The following is a 17,866-nucleotide window of genomic DNA, read 5'->3' as shown; positions in this document are numbered from 1 at the left end:
CTTTCTGCCTTATCTGTGGCGGTGCCATCTTACCTCTCTGCTGGCATCTAAGCCTGCCTTCCCATCTCACTTCACTTTTCCTCTGCCCCTCTGTCACCCATAGCCAGGTAGGTGCCAGGGCCCGTCACTTCTCCCTGCCCTGAGTTGCCTCTGTCTTTATCCCTACTCTTCACGGCAGGATGATGGCCATGGCTCCTTGCCACGTCTTCCTATCCCTGTATCCCTAGTCTCTCCTTTCTCCGGCCTTCCTCCACTTACCCTAGTGATCTTCCCGGCATGTCTCCCCCTCTATTTCATATAGCTCTATTATCATATTGTAGCTCTATTTTAAAGATGAGGAAACTGAGGCACAATATGGTTAAATGACTTGATCAAGTTTATACAACTAATAAATATCCACTGCAGACTTCAAACTCAGGTGTCTTCTGACTTCCTGCCAAGTGCCATTCCCTTACACAGAAAGCCATCACTAAATATTTATGAAATGCCTACTATGTGCCAGGGACTGGGGGTACAAAAAGAAACTAAAGGGGCAGCTAGGAGCCACATGGGATAGAGCACCGGCCCTGAAGTCAGGAGGACCTGAGTTCAAATCTGATCTCATTTAACATTGAACACTTCTAACCTCAATTGCCTCAGCAAAAGTAAAAATAAAATAAAGTAAAAAAAGACCTCCTCTGCCCTCGGTCTTGAGGCCCCTGCCCTCAAGAAGCTTACGATCTAATGGAAGGGATGAGTCCCAAATACATGCAAAGCAAGCGGTAGACGGGGGAAATAGGAAATTACAGGGAAGGCCCTGGAACGAAAAGGGGACGGGGAAGACTTCCTGTAGGAGGTGGGATTTTAGATGGGACTTAAGGGAAGCCAGAGAGGTCAACAGAGTGGAGGTGGGTGCCCATTCCGGGCCCGGGGGACAGCCAGAGAAAGTGTCCAGAGCCGAGAGCTGGAGGGGCTTGTCTGTGGAACAAATATCAATGGCCATAGGAGGACGTGGTGAGGAGTATGGTGTAATAAGGGAGGCCACAAAGGGCTTTGAATGCCCAAATGACTGTTTTGTATTTGCTCCCGGGGGCAATAGGGAGCCAGAGTGGTGGTGGGTGGGTGGGTGGGTGCCTTTGCTTTAGGAAAATCACTTCGGTGACTGAACGGAGGATAGATCGGAGTGGGGAGAGAGCTCCCGGCAGTCACTGCGATAGTCCAGACAGGAGGAGATGAGGGTCTGCACTTGGCCAGGGGCAGTGGCGGAGGAGAGAAGGAGGCGTGTTTGATGGGTGTCACAAGACAGGCCTTGGCCACACACTGGGTGTGTGGCTTAGAGGGAGGAGTCATCCTGGATGACTCTTGGGGTGCAAGCTGGAGGACTGGGAGGATGCTGTGGCCTTCCATAGCAAGAGGGATGCTGGGAGGAAGAGAGGGTTTAGGGACGTATGGAGGGTAATGTCAAAAGCTGGGCCGGACACGTGGAATTGGGGGAAAAGAGGGTTTAATGGGGACAGTTGCCGGCCCAGAGAGCTGGCATCCACGGGATCAGGAGTTTGAAGCAGGGAAGAAAGAGGGAGGAAGGCAGGGACAAGACAGGCCTTGGGGGGAAGCATTTTAGTGGATCCGGAGGGAAGCCAGCATGGGGACAGTGGTGGGGGGAATGGAAAGGAATGGAGGAAGGGAATGGAGGGCACAGAGGGGCCGGAGAGGTCCCAAAAGAATGAGGACCGGGAGGAGGCCGTTGGATTTGGCAACTAGGAGGGCACCGAGAGCTTTGGAAAGAGGGGTTTGGGGGGAGCGATGAGGCCGGAGCCAGATTGCAAAGGGTTAAGGAGAGCTGGCTATGAATGGCAGGAAGTTTCAGGACTGTGGACAGAAGAGATAACAGGTGGCAATAAAAGAAGGGGCTGGAAGGGACTGGAGGCATGGAGGTGGGGAGATATGGTCTCAAGGTGGAAGTGGAAGAAAGAGGGGGATGCCGGAGGGTGATTCAAGGAATCAACACGTGGATGGACTGGCCTGGAAGTGAGGCTGGTGTTCACACAGGAAGGACAGGATAGTGGAATGGGGAAGAGGGGAGGACAATGGAGCCTGATGGAACACCGGATCTCTGTTCAGAACGAGGGGCCGAAAGCCCAAGGAATGGGTGGAGAGGGAATGGAGGTGGGGAAGAAATGGATGGCTGGCAGGGGGGGAAGGAAGGGACCGCGAAGGCAGAGGTGGCACTGCGGACGTCGAGGCTGAAGGCTCCGGGCGGAGGCCTGAAGTGGCAGCTGGGAGGAAGGCCCCCTTTTTCAAAGGCCCGGATGCAGGGGGATGGAGTGGAGCTCCAGAATGGCCGGCACAGCAGGAAGCGAGCGATGACCAGGAATGACTCCTGGGAGGTGGATGGGAGCTTAGACTGAACACACAGGTGTTTGGGTGGTGGAAGGTGGAGGAAAGGAGGTGGAAATGGTGAGAGAGGGAGAAAGAGAAAGAGGGAGAGCACAGAGACAGGACAGACAGGGAGAGACGGAGACAGAGATAGAAATGGAGGACGGAGAGAAAGAGACAGAGGAGGGGGGAATGGAGAGAGAGTAGAGATGGAGGGACACAGATGATAGAGGAGCAGGACAGAGACGAGAGATAGAAATGGAAAGAGAGAAAGAGGACAGAGGGATGGGAAATAATAGAGAGGAGCAGAGAGACAAGAGACCCAGATGGAGATAGAAATGGAAAGACACAGAGAGAAAGAGGAGCAGAGAGACAGAGAGGGGATGGGGAACAGAGAGACAGACAGAGAGAGGAGCAGAGAGACAGAGACCGAGACAGAGAGATAGAAATGGAAAGACACAGAGAGAAAGAGGAGCAGAGAGACAGAGACAGAGAGGGGGATGGGGAACAGAGAGACAGAGAGAGGAGCAGAGAGACAGAGAGATAGAGATGGAGAGACACAGACAGACAGAGGAGCAGAGAGACAGAGACCGAGACAGAGAGATAGAAATGGAAAGACACAGAGAGAAAGAGGAGCAGAGAGACAGAGACAGAGAGGGGATGGGAAAGGAGAGAGGAGCAGAGACAGAGATAGATGGAGAGGCCAGACAGAGAGGGAGGAGATGGAGATGGAGGACAGTGGAAGGAAGAGGAGACACAGAAAAGACCGGAGGAAATGCCAGAAAGGGAATGGAGAGGACAGGACACAGAGGAATGAAAGGACAGAGACAGCGGAGCAGAGCAAGCGACAGCACCAGAGCTGTGTTTTAGGGAGATCACTTGGGGGAGGGCAGACGTTGAAGAAAGGGAGACGGCTGCACAAAGGCTGTACCTGGCCCCCCACGCTTAGAGCGACCCCCCCCCCAGACAAGTCAGTTTTCCCCGAAGCCCCGCTGGCCTTGCCAGGCCGCCCCAGGGGCACCCGGGGCCCCACTCGGGCGGGGGCGGCGGCCTTTCTTGGCCAAAGAGAACCCTGTGCAGCCAGGGAGGCCGATGTGCGCTCCCAGGGTTTGACTTGCCCGTTCAGCCAGGCCAGAGCCGGTCAGAAAAGGGGAGCTGTGCCCAGGAGGAGAAAAAGAAGCTCTTTCCCATACCGGGAGTCGAACCCGGGCCGCCTGGGTGAAAACCAGGAATCCTAACCGCTAGACCATATGGGAAGCCGCTGAGTGGGTGTGTCGTCACGGCTCTTTTAAAGCAACACTTCCTGTCTGGCTCCCGGCTCCCCGGCCCCGCCGCTCGGCCCTGCTGCCGGCCCGGGACTCTTTGTTCTGGGTTTCTCTGCCTCTGCCTCAGTGTCCCTTCTGGAGCTCCCTGGCGCTGTTCGTGTAAAGAACGGAGGGGGGGAGGGGGGGAGCAAAGCCGGCCTCAGGCGGGCGCGGGAGCTGCGGGCCTTTGTTTGGTGACTATTTTGTGCCGAGCCTCTCGCAGGCAAGAGCCCGGGGAGGCGAAGCTCACGCTCCCCACGCTGGCATCTGTCGGGGCGCCCTGAGCCCGCCGGCGCCCGATCCGGCCTGAGGCCCCCTCAGCTTCTCCTAAGTAGCCTCCTTCCCAGCCACGCTTCTGCTTGACAAGCCCTCACCTTGATCCAGAGACACAGAGAGGGCGAGAGACAGAGAGACACAGAAAAACAGAGACAGGGACACACACACACACACACACACACACACACACACACACACACACAGGCTCAGACGCAGCAAAACACAGAAAGACAGAGACAGGGACAGAAAAACAGAAACCGAGAGACAGACAGAGATAGAGACAAAAGGACAGAGACAGAGAGAGACAGAGACAGGGACAGAAAAAACCAGGATTAATAGAGACAAAGGACAGATGTAGAGAGATGAGACAGAGATGAGTAGGACAGAAACAGAAACCGAGGGAACAGACAGAGATAGAGATGTGTTGAAAGAGACAGAGACAGAGATAGGACAGAAAACAGAAACTGGAGGAATGGACAGAGAGGATAAAAAGGAAGGAGATAGAGAGACAGAGACAGACAGAGATAGGAAATGGAAACGGAACAGACAGAGATAAAGGATGGAGAGACAGAGATAGGGATAGAAATAGAAACCGAGAGATGGATGGAAAGGACAGATAGGGAGGAAATGGTGGAGGGGAGAAGGACAGGAAATGGACAGAAAGAAGGTGGACACACACACACAGACAGAGACATGGAGGGAATGAGATAAAGAACAGACAAAAGATAGAAAGACACAGAAACAAAGAGAGAGACAGACATACAGAGATTGAGACAAAGACAAAATAGAGAGGGAGGCAGAGAGAGCAAAAAGAGATTAACAGACAGGGATATCAAAGATTGAGTCAGATGGAGGAGGAGGAGAGGAAGAGAAAAGAGAGACAGAGAATGGAGAGTAGAGGGTGGAGAGACAGGAGGAGCAGAGACATGAAGGAGAATAGAAAGAGGGAAGGAGACAGAGAGAGGGAAAGAGAGGACAGAGGAGAAGAGGACAGAGAGGAGGAGACAGAGGGAAAAGAGAGACAGAGGAAGGAGGAAGGAGACAGGAGAGAAAGAGACAGAGAAGGAGACAGAGGACAGGGAAAGAGAGACAGAGGGTGGAGACAGAGGGAAAGAGACAGAGAGAGACAGGAAAGAGAGGACAGAGGAGACAGAGGGAGAGAAGGAGAACAGAGATATATATCAGAGTGGAGAAAAAATATATGATGAGAGACAGAGAAGATGATGAGTGGAGAGAGAAAAGAGGAGAAGAGAAGATGAGAGAGAAAAGAGAGACAGAGAAGGAGACAGAGAGAAGAGACAGAGGACTGAGATGAGGAGGAGGAGAAAGAGAGACAGAGAAGTAGAGGAGACAGAGGAGGGAAAGGAGAGACAGAGACAGAGATTCAGAGACAGAGGGGAAAGAGACAGAGGGAGAGTGGGAAGAGGGACAGAGAAGGAGACAGAGGACAGGGAGAAGGAGACAGAGGGTGAGACAGAGGGAAGAGGGACAGAAGGACAGAAAGAATATACGCGATATGTCAGACATCAAGATATTTACATACGGTGATACATACATCTATATACCAGGCGTCGTACATATTGAAAGATACCTGATGGCGATATCAGCCAGCCAGATGGTCGGAGGCCAAGATCAAGATGGCGATATTAAGCGATATACACGCACATAAATTTCATAAGACAAGATACAGCCAGATAATCCATACACGCGATGATATGTTATATAATAGCCAGACATGACATCGATGAGCATGCCGATATTAATCGCGATGACATGCCATAGCATCAGCACACCGTTATTTGGCACGGCGAGAGCGCTTTGATACAGCCAGATCGTTTATTACCGCTGGCGGCATAGTTTCTACATATACCGGCAGGCGCGATAACGTTATTTACATAAGATATGCCATCATACAGCCATCGTTATTTCACCAGCGATATGCTTTCATATGCATATCGCGACAGCCGGTGATGATGCGCATATCACGATGACATGCCATAACGGTTACAGCCTGGCATCACATTATTTATACATCAAGATGACATGGCGTTATTACATCATACAGCTCAGAGACTGGCGATGATGAGATGACAGATGTGATGGAAAGAGACAGAGATTTGATTAAGAGAGTTGAGTATAATATATATGCCAGAGACAGGAGGTTAGAGACAGAGATGAGGACAGATGGAGTGAGACAGAGAAATAGAGACAGAGAGTGGAGGAGGAAAAAGATAGCAGAAGAGATAATAAGAGATGAGTATACTAAGAGGAGGAAAGAGACACTGAGGAAAGAGAGGATGAAGGAGAAAAGAGACAGAGGGAGAGGGAAAGAAGGAACTGAGAGGGCAGAGACGGAGGGAAAAGAGGACAGAGGGTGGAGAGGAATGGAAGGACAGAGGGAAGGGGACAGTGGACAGAGACAGAGGGACACGAGGCGATTATGGAGATGTGCCGAAGATCAAGATGATGGTTTCATATGGTTATCGGTAGTCGGTATTACCAAGATGCTGATACGAGACATTTGGTATTGATGACACGGCACATGAGCGCCAGCTGGCGATGAATTGCATAATTCGCGATTTTGCCATGACGATGCGGAGCGGTTTGAGATACGATGATGGGTTTATGGTTATAATGACTGCGAGATGCAATGATATTATCGATACATGCCGATATATGCCGATGTTTCCTGATGACATCGCCGATGTACATGATCACAGCCAGATAACAAGATGGGCGATCGCGATGACATTTTTTGCGACATGTTTCCAGGTTTACACATGATATGTTATAGACTTGGCGATACACCGTCGACAGATATTATACCGCGATGACATATACATAAACGGTGACATCATATGGCGGCAGAGAATGATGATGGCCATATACCGCGTTTCAGCGGCGATGAGCCCGAGTGAAGCACGCGCCCACGATAAGATATTAACGATGACATGGCGCCATAACAGCCTGGCAGAATAGCGGTACAATGATACATGTTACATCTGCTCGCGATACTGCTGACATCAGAGTGAGCGGTCAGATATCAGTACATCCGCGACATCAAGATGACATGGCCATAATTTGATATTTTAAGCGCCGACATCACAGTCAGACATCACATATTGGCGACATCAAGATGATGGTTATTACATAGCCAGACATCGCTATTTTATTACATCATGGTTACGGGCTATACCAGTGCCTTGATATGACGAGAGATAGCAGAGAGACCAAAGATGATGTCGACACCGCGTCGATATCGAAGATATCAAGATGATGGCGCCGACATCAGCCAGACACTGCGAGATGCATGAGATGATGACATAGCCCAGAGAATATTTATTACACGATGACATACATCAAGATAAACATAACGATACATAATTATTATGGCAACATATGACATCGGTGATACTTATACAAAGATGCCATATATCGGTGATGATGATGGGTTATTATTATAGGAGACAGAGGGTGGAGAGGAGAGAGAAGTTAGAGACAGAGAAGTTAGCGACAGAGAGTGGGAGCCAGAGGGAGGAGGGCGGACAGCTGGAGAATGCCTCTATGCTGGGTGCCCCAGCCTCTGCCCTTCCTCCTGCTCAGGAGTCCTCCTCCCTCCAGCTCCCTGGCCACATGGTCATCCATCATCATACCCCGGGGAGCGCCGAGAGGCAGCTTCAGAACTGTGGGGAGGGGGAGGTGATGCCCAGCAGTGTTCTAATGTCTAGGGTATTCTCGGAACCCATTAAGGAAGTATGCTGGCTTAGCTTCCCACTGCCCCCCCGACTCTCTGGGGACCCTGCCCCCTACGCCTCGGGCCTCCCAGGCTCGGGCAGGCTTGCCTCGCTGCCAGCACTGAGCCCCTGCACCGCTCAGCCAGGCCAGCAGCGATTGAGCACCCCCTGTGAGCCAAACTCCGGGTGGGGGTGCGGAGGCCGCAGGGAAGAACCCGGCCTCAACCTCCCCTCCTGCCGAGGAGTTCCCAGGCTCTCCGGAAGGCCGCGGGGGAGCTGCGGAGGGCGGAGAGCCGGGAGACCCCAGGTCCCAACTCCAGCTCACCACCGGGGCCTGGGGCCCAAGGGCTGAGCCTCACGCCTCGCCCCCGGCTAACCTGAGGCTGAGGCCGCACCCCTGGTGGGGTGTCGGAGCCCTGGAAGTGCCTGAGCGCCGTTCGGCACCAAGTGGATAAGCATTAAATGCCTGCTTTCCTCCGAAAGCATGAAACCCGAAGCTTAACCAACCCGTGGGAGGGGAGGCCGGCTGGGGCTGGGAGCGGCCCCTGGAGGTGGGAGGTGGAGGGTTACCCGCGTGGGAGCGGCCGTTCAGAGGCAGGACTCGGGCCGGGCCGGGCGCGGCGGGGCGGTAACGGCCGCACGGGCGAGCGCGGGCCGCGGGGGGCAGCGGGAGAGCGGCCCAAGGTGGGCCTGAGGGGGAGGCACATGGTCGGCTCCGTACTTGGGGAAAATCGTCGCGCAGCAGCGGCCGCGTGCGGCTCGGGCCGGGAGGGCTGAGAGCCCGGAGCCTGCCCGGCCGCTGGGAGGCGGCCGCTGCTCGCCCGGACGGGACGCAGGCCCGAGCCCAGGGGGCGGCTGCGGGGGGCAGGGAAAGCCGGGCCGAGGCACCCCCCCCCTCCCCCCGGGACTGGCCCCGCCAGCTGAGCGGAGATCCGAGGTGAGGGAAGGCGCGGCCAGGCTGGGAGAGCCCGGGGATGCCGGGAGAAGGGGGAGACGTCGGGGTGGGGGAGAGCGGGAGTTCCGCTTGGGCCGCGGCTCTACGCCGTAGTGGCCGAGTCGCGCTCGGGGGGCAGATGTGGGCCTGGAGCTCAGGAGAGAGACTGGGACTGGATATGTCACTGATTCTAACTTACCTGCCCCTGGGACTTGGGGAAGGCGGCGGGGCCGATGGGGGGCTGGGCGCCTGCCGGACTCTAAGTAGCCCCCCCCCCCCCCCGCCGCGCCCGGCCCGGCCCCCCCCCCCCCGCCGCGGCCCAGGGGGGTGGTAGGAAGTGCGGGGGGCGGGAGGGGGTGTGAGCGGGGTACCTAACTGCTTGTCCTGCTGGTCCCTGGGTGTTTAGCATTTTGGGGCCCCAAAGCTGTATGCAAATGTCGGCTTTTACTTGTGGGCCAGCCTCAGAGGGGAAGGTGTAGCCCGGCTCTGTGAACGTGGGTCCTGGGGGGCCCTGGGGTGGCCGCCGTTACCTGGAGACCAGAGATGCTCGTGGAGACCAGAGATGCTCCGCGGCATTCCCCCCTCCAGGAACCTCCCATCAAATCGGCCAGGGGACAGCCTGAACTTATTCAGCCTCTAGGTACTAGCACAGCAAACACAGCGCCCGGTTCTCACCCAGCCTCACCGGGTATATACCATCGGTTTACAGGAACCAGGGGAGCAAATGCTAAACAAATGGGCTGGGGGAAGTAAAAGTTCCGGCTAGAAAGACTTCTGGTGGGGGAGAGGAAAAGTTACAAGTGGAAAGGCTTCTGGAGGGGAGGGAAAGTTCCTACTGGAAAGGCTTTTTTGGGGGGGGGAGGAAAGGTTCCTACTGGAAAGGCTTGGGTGGAGGAAAGCCCCAACTGGAAAGGCTTCTGGGGAGAGGAAAGTTCCAACTCGAAAGACTTCTGGAAGGGAGGGAAAGTTCCTACTGGAAAGGCTCCTTTGCAGGAGAGAAAGTTCCCATCAAAGGCTCTGGGAGAGGAAAAGTTCCTAACTGGAAAGGCTTTGGGGAGAGAAAGTTCCAACCTCGAAAGACTTCTGGAAGGGAGGGAAAAGTTCCTACTGGAGTTGCCCTTGCAGGGAGAGGAAAAAGTTCCTACTCAAAGGTTTGGGGAGGAGGAAAACCCAACTGGCGGCTTTGGGGTGGGAGGAGGAAAAGTTCCAACTCGAAAGACTGCTGGAAGGGAGGGAAAGTTCCTACTGGAAAGGTCAGGAGAGAAAGTTCCAACTGGAAAGGCTTCTTGGGGGAGAGGGAAAGTTCTGGAAAAAGATTTCTGGGGAGGGAAAGTTCCAACTGGAAAGGCTTAAAAGAGAGGAAAATTTCCGACTCGAAAGACTTCTGGAGGGCAGGAAAAGTTCCTACTGGAAGTTTGGGGAGTGAAAGAAACTCTTGGAAAGTCTTCTGCAGGGGAGAGGAAAGTTCCAACTGAAAGACTCTGAGGAGGAAAGTTCACTGCAAAGGCTTTGGGGCGGAGAGGAAAGGTTCCTAATGGAAAGGCTTCTGGGGAGGAACATTTCAAAAATGGAAAGGCTTGGGAGGAACAGTTCCATCCAAAGACTTCTGGAGGGGAGGAAAGTTTTGTACTTGAAAGCACTTCAGGGGAGAGGAACATTTTGAAATGGAAAGGTTTTGGGTGGGGAGTGAATAGTTCTTACTGAAAGGCTTGGGGAGGAGAGGAAAGGTTCCTACTGGAAAGGCTTGGGGAGAGGAAGTCCAACTGGAAAGGCTTCTGTAGGAGAGGTTCCCACTGGAAAGACTTTGGGGAGGAAAGTTCCTACTGGAAAGGTTTGGGGTGGAGGAACATTTCAAATGGAAAGGCTTTCTGGGAGGGAGAGGAAAGGTTCTACTGAAAGGCTTCTGGGGGAGAGGAAATATCAAAATGGAAAGGCTTCCTGGGGAGGGAGAGGAAAGGTTCCCACTGGAAAGGCTTCTAGAGGAGAGGAACAGTCCAACTGGAAGACTCTGAGGGGAGGAAAGTTCGTACTCTGAAAGGCTTCTGGGGAGAAACATTTTGGTAATGGAAAGGCTTTGGTGGGGGAGAGAGGTTCTTACTGGAAAGACTTCGGGAGGAGAGGAAAGGTTCCTACTGGAAAGGCTTGGGGAGGGAAAGTTCCAACTGGAAAGGCTTCTTGGGGGGAAGAGGAATAGTTCTTACTGGAAAGGCTTCTTGCAGGGGAGAGGGAAAGTTTCTACTTGAAAAGCCGGGGTGGAGAGGAAAGGTTTCTACTGGAAAGGCTTTGGGGGGGGGGAGAGGGAAAGTTCCAACTGGAAAGGCTTCTTGCAGGGGAGAGGGAAAGTTCCTACTCAAAGGGCTTCTGGGGGAGAGGAAAAGTTCAACTGAAAGTTTGGGGAGAGGAAAGGTTCCAACCTAAAGACTCTGAGGGCAGGAAAAGTTCCTACTGGAAAAACTTGGGGAGAGGAAAAGTTCCAACTGGAAAGGCTTCTGGGGGGGGAGAGGGAAAGTTCCAACTGGAAAGGCTTCTGGGGGGGTTAGGGAAAGTTTCCAACTGGAAAGACTTCTGGGGGGGGGAGGGAAAGTTCCAACTGGAAAGGCTTTGGGGAGAGAAAGTTCCCACTGGAAAGACTTCTGGGGGAGGCAAAGGAAAGGTTCCAACTGGAAAGGTTTCTTGAGGGGAGAGGGAAAGTTCCTACTGGAAAGGCTTCCGGGGTGGGGGAGAGGGAAAGTTCCAACTGGAAATGCTTCTGTGGGGGGCAAAGGAAAGGTTCCTACTGGAAAGGCTTGGGGAGGGAAAGTTCCTTCTGGAAAGACTTCTTGGGGGGAGGTAAAGTTCCAACTGGAAAGGCTTCTGGGGGGGGGAGGGAAAGTTCTAACTGGAAAGGCTTCTGGGGGAGGAAAATTCCAACCTGAAAGACTTACGGAGGAAAGTTCAATTGAAAGCTTGGGGGAGGGAAACCAACTGGAAAGACTGGGGAGAGGCACAGGAAAGGTTCAAAATGGAAAGGGGTTGGGGGTAGGGAAAGGTTCCAACTGGAAAGGCTTCTGGAGGAACATTTTGAAATGGAAAGGCTTCTTGGTGGGGAGAGGGAATAGTTCTACTGGAAAGGCTTCTTGGGGCTGAGAGGGAGCTGCCCACCGGAAAGGCTTGGGGGAGGGAAAGTTCCAACTGGAAAGGCTTCTGTGGGGAAGAGGAATAGTTCTACCGGAGTTTCTGCAGGGGAGAGGGAAAGTTTTCACTTGAAAAGCTCGGTGGGGGGAGAGGAAAGGTTTCACTGAAAGGCTTTGGGGGGGAGAGGAAAGTTCAACCGAAAGGTTTTGGGGGTAAAGGAAAGGTTCAAACTGAAAATGCCGGAGTGGGGGAGGAAAGGTCTTACTGAAAGGCTTGGGGAGAGGGAAATTTCCAACTGAAAGGCTTCTTTGTAGGGGAGGGAAACCCACTGGAAAGACTCTGTGGGGAGGGAAAGTTCACTGAAAGGCTTTGGGGAGGGAAAGTTCCTACTGAAAGGCTTCTGGGGAGAGGAAAGTTCCAACTCAAAGACTTCTGGAAGGAGGAAAAGTTCCACTGGGAGTTGCCTTGCATGGAGAGGAAAAAGTTCACTGAAAAGCTTCAGGGGAGAGGAAAAGTTCCAACTCGAAAGACTGCTGGAAGGGAGGGAAAGTTCTTACTGGAAAGGCTTTTTTGGGGGGGAGAGGAAAGGTTCCTACTGGAAAGGCTTTTGGTGGGGAGAGGACCAGTTCGAAATGGAAAGGCTTCTTGGGGGGGGAAGAGGAGAAGTTCCTTCTGGAATGACTTCTGGAGGGGAGGAAAGTTTCACTGGAAAGGCTTCTTGGGGGAGAGGAAGGTTTCTACTCGAAAGGTTTTGGGGGGAGAGGAAAGTTCTTAACTGAAAGGCTTGGGGAGGGAAAGTTCCAACTGGAAAGACTTTGGGAGGAAAGGTCTGAACCGAAAGGCTTCTTTGTAGGAGAGGAAAGTCCTAGTGGAAAAGGTTTTCTGTGGGGAGAGGAAAGTTCCAACTGGAAAGGCTTCTGGGGTGGGGAGAGGAAAAGTTCCAACTCGAAAGACTGCTGGAAGGGAGGGAAAGTTCCTACTGGAAAGGCTTCTGGTGGGGAGTGAGTTCCCTGAAAGGTTTCCAGGGGGGAGGAAAAACCCAACTCGAAAGACTTCTGTAGGGGAGGGAAAGTTCTTACTGGAAAGGCTTTTTTGGGGGGGAGAGGAAAAGTTCCTACTGGAAAGGCTTCTAGGGGGGGAGAGGAAAAGTTCCAACTGGAAAGTTTTGGGGAGAGGAACATTTCAAATGGAAAGACTTGGGAGAGGAACAGTTCCAATCTGAAAGACCCTGAGGGGAGGGAAAACCACTGCAAAGGCTTCTGGGGAAGAGAATAGCTCTACTGAAAGGCTTCTTGCAGGGGAGAGGGAAAGTTTCTACTTGAAAAGCTTCGGGGGGGGGGGGGGAGAGGAAAGGTTTCTACTGGAAAGGCTTTGGGGGAGAGGGAAAGTTCCAACTGGAAAGGCTTCTTGCAGGGGAGAGGGAAAGTTCCTACTCAAAAAGGCTTCTGGGGGGGGAGAGGAAAAGTTCCAACTGGAAAAGCTTGGGGAGGAAAAGTTCCAACTCGAAAGACTTCTGGAGGGCAGGAAAAGTTCCTACTGGAAAACTTCTGTGGGGGGCGGGGGGGAGAGGAAAAGTTCCAACTGGAAAGGCCGTGGAGAGGGAAGTCTTAACTGGAAAGGCTTCTGGGGGGGTTAGGGAAAGTTTCCAACTGGAAAGACTTCTGGGGGGGGAGGGAAAGTTCCAACTGGAAAGGCTTTGGGGAGAGAAAGTTCCCACTGGAAAGACTTCTGGGAGGCAAAGGAAAGGTTCCAACTGGAAAGGTTTCTTGAGGGGAGAGGGAAAGTCTTCACTGGAAAGGCTCGGGTGGGGGGAGAGGGTTCCAACTGGAAATGCTCTGGGGGGCAAAGGAAAGGTTCCTACTGGAAAGGCTTGGGGAGAGGGAAAACCCTTCTGGAAAGACTTTGGGAGGTAAAGTTCCAACTGGAAAGGTCCCTTGGGAGAGGGAAAGTTTAACTGAAAGGTTTGGGAGGGAAAATCTAACCAAAAGATCTCTATGGGAGGAAAGTTCCAATTGGAAAAGCTCTGGGAGGGAAAGTTCCAACTGAAAGACTTCGGGAGAAAGGTTCAAATGAGGCTTGGGGGTAGGGAAAGGTTCCAACTGGGTATGCTCTGGGGGAGAGGAACATTTTGAAATGGAAAGGCTTCTTGGGTGGGGAGAGGAATAGTTCTTACTGGAAAGGCTTCTTGGGGCTGGAGAGGAAAGGTTCCTACTGGAAAGGCTTGGGGGAGAGGAAAGTTCCAACTGGAAAGGCTTCTGTGGGGGGAAGAGGAATAGTTCTTACTGGAAAGGCTTCTTGCAGGAGAGGAAAGTTTTACTGAAAAGCTTCTGGTGGGGGAGAGGAAAGGTTTCTTTTACTGAAAGGCTTTGGGGAGAGGAAACCCAACTGAAAGGCTTGGGGTAAAGGAAAGGTTCCAACTGGAAATGCTTCTGGAGTGGGGGGAGAGGAAAGGTTCCTACTGGAAAGGCTTGGGGGGGGGGGAGGGAAATTTCCAACTGGAAAGGCTTCTTTGTAGGGGAAGAGGAAACCTCACTGAAAGACTCTTGGGGGAGGGAAAGTTCACTGAAAGGCTTCTGGGGAGGGAGGTTCCTAATGGCGCTCTGGGGAGAGGAAAAGTTCAACCGAAAGACTCTGGAAGGAGGGAAAGTTCCTACTGGAAAGGCTCCTTGCATGGGAGAGGAAAAGTTCCTACTGAAAAGCTTCAGGGGGAGAGAAAAAGTTCCAACTCGAAAGACTGCTGGAAGGGAGGGAAAGCCCCACTGGAAAGGCTTTTTGGGGGAGAGGAAAGAACCCTACCGGAAAGGCTTTGGTGGGAGAGGACCAGTTCGAAATGGAAAGGCTTCTTGGGGGGGGAAGAGGAGAAGTTCCTTCTGGAATGACTTCTGGAGGGGAGGGAAAGTTTCTACTGGAAAGGCTTCTGGGGGGGAGAGGAAAGGTTTCTACTGGAAAGGCTTTGGGGGGAGGGAAAGTTCTAACTGGAAAGGCTTCTGGGGAGGGAAAGTTCCAACTGGAAAGACTTCTGGGGGGGGAGGGAAAGGTTCCAACCGGAAAGGCTTCTTGTAGGGGAGAGGGAAAGTTCCTAGTGGAAAGGCTTCTGTGGGGGGAGAGGGAAACCCAACTGAAAGGCTTCTGGGGTGGGGAGGAAAGTCTTAACCCAAGCACCTGCTGAAGGAGGGAAAAGTTCACTGGAAAGGTTTTGGTGGGGGAGAGGAAAGGTCTCAATGGAAAGTGGCTCTGGGGAGGAAAGTTCCAACTCGAAAGACTTCTGTAGGGGAGGAAAGTTCTTACTGGAAAGGCTTTTTGGGGGGGGAGAGGAAAAGTTCCTACTGGAAAGGTTTTCTAGGGGGAGGAAAAGTTCCAACTGGAAAGGCTTCTGGGGGGGAGAGGAACATTTCAAAATGGAAAGACTTGGGGAGAGGAACAGTTCCAATTCGAAAGACTTCTGGAGGGGAGGGAAAGTTCCTACTGCAAAGGCTTCTGGGGGGGAGAGGGAAAGTTCCAACTGGAAAGGCTTCTTGGGGGAGGAAAGTCTTACTGGAAATTTTGGAGAGGGGTTTCCTAAAAGCCTGGGGGGGAAAGGACTGGAAAGGCTTTGGGGGGGGGAAAAGTTCCAACTGGAAAAGGCTTTGCAGGGAGGGGGAAATCTTCCAAAGGTTCTGGGGGAGAGGAAAAACCAACTGAAAAGCTTCTGGGGAGGAAAAGTTCCAACTGAAAGACCTGGAGGGCGGGACCAGGGAAAAAGCTTCTTGGGGGGAGGAAAAGTCCCAACTGGAAAGGCCTGAGGGGAGAGGAAAGGCCAAACTGGAAACCCTTGGGGGGAGAGGGAAACCCCGGAAAAAGGCTTGGGGGGGAGGGGGCCCCAAAGCTCTGGGGGGGAAACCCCCGGAAAGGTTTGGGGGAGAGAAAGTTCCCACGGAAAGACTTCTGGGGAGGCAAAAGGAAAGGTTCCCAACTGGGGCTCTTGAGGGGGAGGGAAACCCTTCCGGAAAGGCTTCTGGGGGGGGAGAGGAAAGTTCCAAATGGAAAGGCTTCTTGCAGGGAGAGGGAAAGTTCCTTCTGGAAAGACTTCTTGGGGGGAGGTAAAGTTCCAACTGGAAAGGCTTCTTGGGGAGAGGAAAGTTCCTTCTGGAAATTTGGGGGGGAGGGAAAGTTCCAACTGGAAAGGCTTCTGGGGAGAGGAAAATTCTGACCTGAAAGACTTCTGGAGGGCAGGAAAGTCCCACTGGAAAGCTTCTGGGGAGGAAAGGTCTCTATTGGAAAGTCTTCTGCAGGGGAGAGGAAAGTTCCTACTGGAAAGTCTCTGGGGGGAGAGGAAAGTTCCAACTCGAAAGACTTCTGAGGAGGGAAAGTCTCACTGAAAGGCTTCTAGGGAGAGGAAAGGTTATGAAAGGCTCTTCAGGGAGAGGAAAGTTCCTACTGGAAAGGCTTCCTGGGGAGAGGAAAAGTTCCAACTCGAAAGACTTCTGGAAGGGAGGGAAAGTTCCTACTGGAAAGGCTTCTTGTGGGGGAGAGGAAAGGTTCCTAATGGAAAGGCTTCTGGGGGAGAGGAAAAGTTCCAATTCGAAAGACTTCTGGAAGGGAGGGAAAGTTCCTACTGGAAAGGCTCCTTGCATGGGAGAGGAAAAGTTCCTACTGGAAAGCTTCAGGGGGGGGGGAGAGAAAAAGTTCCAACTCGAAAGACTGCTGGAAGGGAGGGAAAGTTCTTACTGGAAAGGCTTTTGGGGAGGAAAGGTTCCACTGGAAAGGCTTTGGTGGGGAGGGACCAGTTCGAAATGGAAAGGCTTCTTGGGGGGGGAACAGGAGAAGTTCCTTCTGGAATGACTTCTGGAGGGGAGGGAAAGTTTCTACTGGAAAGGCTTCTGGGGGGGGGAGAGGGAAAGTTCCAACTGGAAAGGCTTCTGGGGGAGGGAAAGTTCCAACTGGAAAGACTTCTGGGGGAGGGAGAAGTTCCTACTGGAAAGGCTTCTGGGGGAGGGAAAGTTCCAACTGAAAGACTTCTTTGTGGGGAGAGGAAAGGTTCCAACTGGAAAGGCTTCTTGGTGGAAGAGGAAAGTTCCTTCTGGAAAGACTTTGGGGAGGTAAAGTTCCAACTGAAAGGCTTCTTGGGGGGAGAGGAAAGTTCCTTCCTGGAAAGATTTCTGGGGAGGGAAAGTTCCAACTGGAAAGGCTTCTGGGGAGAGGAAAATTCCTGACCTGAAAGACTTCTGAGGGCAGGGAAAAGTTCCACTGGAAAGCTTCTGGGGGAGGAAAGAGTTCCTATTGGAAAGTCTTCTTGCAGGGGAGAGGAAAAGTTCCTACTGGAAAGTCTTCTGGGGGGAGGAAAGTTCCAACCTGAAAGACTTCTGAGGGAGGGAAAGTTCCACTGAAAGGCTTCCTTTGGGGCGGGAGAGGAAAGGTTCCTACTGGAAAGGCTTCTGGGGAGAGGGAAAGTTCCAACTGGAAAGGCTTCTGGGGGGAGAGGAAAAGTTCCAACTCGAAAGACTTCTGGAAGGGAGGGAAAGTTCCTACTGGAAAGGCTTCTGGGGGGAGAGGAAAGGTTCCTAATGGAAAGGCTTCTGGGGGGAGAGGAAAGTTCTCATCTGAAAGACTTTGGGAGGGAGGGAAAGTTCCTACTGGAAAGGCTCTGCGTGGAGAGGGAAAGTTCCTACTGGAAAGCTTCTGGGGGAGAGAAGAAAGTTCCAACTGTGAAACTCTGAAGGGAGGAGTCACAACTTACTGGAAAGGCTTTTGAGGAGAGGTGAAAGTTCTGACACTGAAAGGCTGTTTGGTGGGCGAGAGGACCAGTCTGAAATGGAAAGGTTTGGGGAAACATAGGAGAAGTTCCTTCTGGAATGACTTCTGGAGGGGAGGGAAAGTTTCTACTGGAAAGGCTTCTGGGGGGGGAGGGAAAGTTCTAACTGGAAAGGCTTCTGGGGAGGGAAAATTCCAACTGGAAAGACTTCTGGGCGGGAGGGAAATTCCAATTGGAAAAGCTTCTGGGGGGGAGGGAAAGTTCCAACTGGAAAGACTTCTTGGTGGGGGAGAGGAAAGGTTCCAAATGGAAAGGCTTCTTGCAGGGAAGAGGGAAAGTTCCTTCTGGAAAGACTTCTTGGGGGGAGGTAAAGTTCCAACTGGAAAGGCTTCTTGGGGGAGGGAAAGTTCCTTCTGGA

At 52.8% G+C, this 17,866-nt stretch overlaps 1 non-coding gene across 1 annotated transcript; it reads right to left on the bottom strand.

Moving 5' to 3' along the window:
* Positions 1-3,539: 3,539 nt before the first annotated feature.
* Positions 3,540-3,611, bottom strand: TRNAE-UUC. The gene has a single exon. It is a non-coding gene; the product is annotated as a tRNA-Glu (tRNA).
* Positions 3,612-17,866: the final 14,255 nt, after the last annotated feature.

This window comes from Sarcophilus harrisii, chromosome X (assembly GCF_902635505.1).
Source record: "Sarcophilus harrisii chromosome X, mSarHar1.11, whole genome shotgun sequence".
In the NCBI taxonomy this organism is placed as follows: domain Eukaryota; kingdom Metazoa; phylum Chordata; class Mammalia; order Dasyuromorphia; family Dasyuridae; genus Sarcophilus; species Sarcophilus harrisii.
Note: the sequence above shows the minus strand (reverse complement) of the source record. Positions and strands in the feature narration are given on the sequence as shown.